We start from the raw sequence: 2,568 nt of genomic DNA on the forward strand, positions 1-2,568 counted from the left end.
TATACTCATAAACTAAAAGATCAAAACCTCTATGATTTTTATCATTAGATCTCCCCAAAAAGCTTTTGGTAATTTCAGCAGTCATTCCTAAAGATCATAAAGCAATAGTAAATATAATATCAACTGGTGAAATACCAAATACATTTCCATTTAAATAGGAACAAACCCTACTATCATCAAATTTTTCAACACTCTTTTCAAGATTTTAACTAATGCAATAAGATAAGAAAAATAAATAAATGATATAAATATTGGAAAAGAAGATATAAATTATCATCACCTCAAATATTATGATCATATTTTGTGATAAGAGATGTACACTCTTAAAACAATTGTTAGCATTAACAAGAAATCCCAGTAGTGGGAAAGAATACAGGATAAATATGTTTTGGAATCCACAACTTCCCTTTGTATCACCATAATAAGCCATTAAAAAATTAAGTAGAAAAAAGGTTTCAATTCACAACAATGTTTAAAAAACAAGGTTTATTCTTTCATTTGGCATTTTCCTGAGACAATAGTGCAGATTTATAACTTTTTAAATCTTTGACATACTAATATATAAATAAAGGTTTATAAGAAATCACTTTTTGTTAGATCCAAACAAACAACAGCCAGGAGAGCACAAAGCAGGAGGGCTCATGCTTGTATGTCTGAGATAAACACTGTCTCAAGGACCTTCTAAAACAACCCCACAAGAAATCAGGACTGCAGCAATTCAGATAAGATGCTCTCAAAAGAACACCTGCCCAGTAACAGCATTTCACCTACTAACTCTGGCTTTGAGTCTCTAAAACCAGTGAATTCTGTTTCTAAGAAGCTTATGTGAACTTCTCCTTTTGCAAATACAAGTTTTCCTTTACCCTCCCCTCTTCAGATACATATGTGGCTTACCATAGCTGTGCATCTAGGGTTATAATCTTCTTCTCTAATTCCCAAATAAATTCAACATATTTGGAGATATCTCTTTCTCAGATTTTTTTTTTCCCAGTTGAAAGCTTCCATGGTAAAATAGTTCACCCTATCTACTCTACTTTAGTGTGTAATCACAAAATTATGTAAATCTAAGACTAATCACAAAGAAAAAACTTGAAGTTTTGAAGGTTGGTGGTTTCAACACAGAACCAGTTGATTTGGATATTAGTAGGAGGATTAAATCATAATATAGTCCTTGAACAACATGCTAAAAATATTTTCATATTGTAGTAATTATGTTGCTAAGGAACACTGGTACTAAGCTATCATTATCAGACCTGAAATTCACTTATTTATATCTATAATATACATTTGACACCTTTGATTAACATTGAGTTCACTTCCATTTCAAATAATAAAAACAATAGTGTCATGCTGCAGGATTCAATGTCTTGGTTTGTTTTTTAAGTATTCAGTGACAACATTGGGGGAAAGAAGCATAGAGTAGGTACTTCATTTAAAATATCTGAAAACAAAGACCTATTATACGATAGTCTTATTACAGTCCCTTGTAACTAAAAAGATCCTTGGCTTTCTGCATCATCACAGAAAATAAGAAGAAGCTACATACACAGCATTAACACTGAGAAAATTCAGACTCAGTCTTGCTTTAGTATTGAACCAAACCAGGTTATTTGCACAATAAATAAAATGTCTTAACACCTTATGGATTCTTTATATCAGAGGTAAGCATTCATTTGAAAAATTAAAATAAGGAGACTAATATCACCTAAGATGAATTAAGTATCATGATTAACAATAAAAATTTAGAATTTGCAAGGGAGTAGAAATATGTGTATTTTCTAATTAAAATATAATTAAGGACAGGTTCTTCATGCACACACATAAATTTCCCTAAAGCTTCATAAAGATTTAACTATTAGCTAATTGGGTAGGGAGGTAATTGATGTGACCATGAAAAATACTCGATCTTTAAAGATTAGTCCAAAATTAACTTATCAGAGCATTAATTCATTGGATAGAAACATGTTGAGTACCTATTATGTCCCAGGCACTTACATCATTGTGAATAAAAAATACTGCATCGGAAAAGAACATTTTTGACATCTCAAATATAATATGCATTATTTGGTTGATAATTACATTTAACACATTCAACATATAGAGCAAAATTCTGAGCAATCAAAACAATTATACCCTTGAACAATCAATTGTTTTAAATTGATTTGCTCTCATTATTCCCTTAAGTTGATTTCTACCCTGGGATTCTTTCCCAGTTCTAAAATAAGAGAACAGCAACAACAAAAAAATTTCCTAAATAAGACAACACAAAAGAACAGAAATGTAAGAGAAGGGCTGTATTAGCTCTTGAATCCTTGTTTCCATTTGCTCTCAATAGTACTTCTAATGTTCAATTTTCTCTTCAAAGAAAATCTTGATTTAAGAGAACAAAAAGTACAATCGGCTTTAACATCTAAAGAAGTATACTGTTTAGCTTTTACCAAAGTTAGCAAAGATTGAAACTGAGAAAAAATACTAAAATATTCTAAGTTATATTCACCATTCACCATAGTAACGATCTTATATTTTGGTATACGACTTTTTAAAATAAATATTACCAACAGATAAAAA

General features: G+C 30.3%; 1 protein-coding gene across 1 annotated transcript in view; it reads left to right on the forward strand.

Moving 5' to 3' along the window:
• The window catches only part of ARPC5 (actin related protein 2/3 complex, subunit 5, 16kDa), a 14,944-nt gene that overhangs the window by 368 nt on the left and 12,008 nt on the right, over positions 1-2,568 (forward strand). The gene's annotated exons all lie outside the window — the stretch shown is intronic.

This window comes from Propithecus coquereli, unplaced genomic scaffold (assembly GCF_000956105.1).
Source record: "Propithecus coquereli isolate 6110/MARCELLA unplaced genomic scaffold, Pcoq_1.0 Scaffold146, whole genome shotgun sequence".
Classification (NCBI taxonomy): Eukaryota; Metazoa; Chordata; class Mammalia; order Primates; family Indriidae; genus Propithecus; species Propithecus coquereli.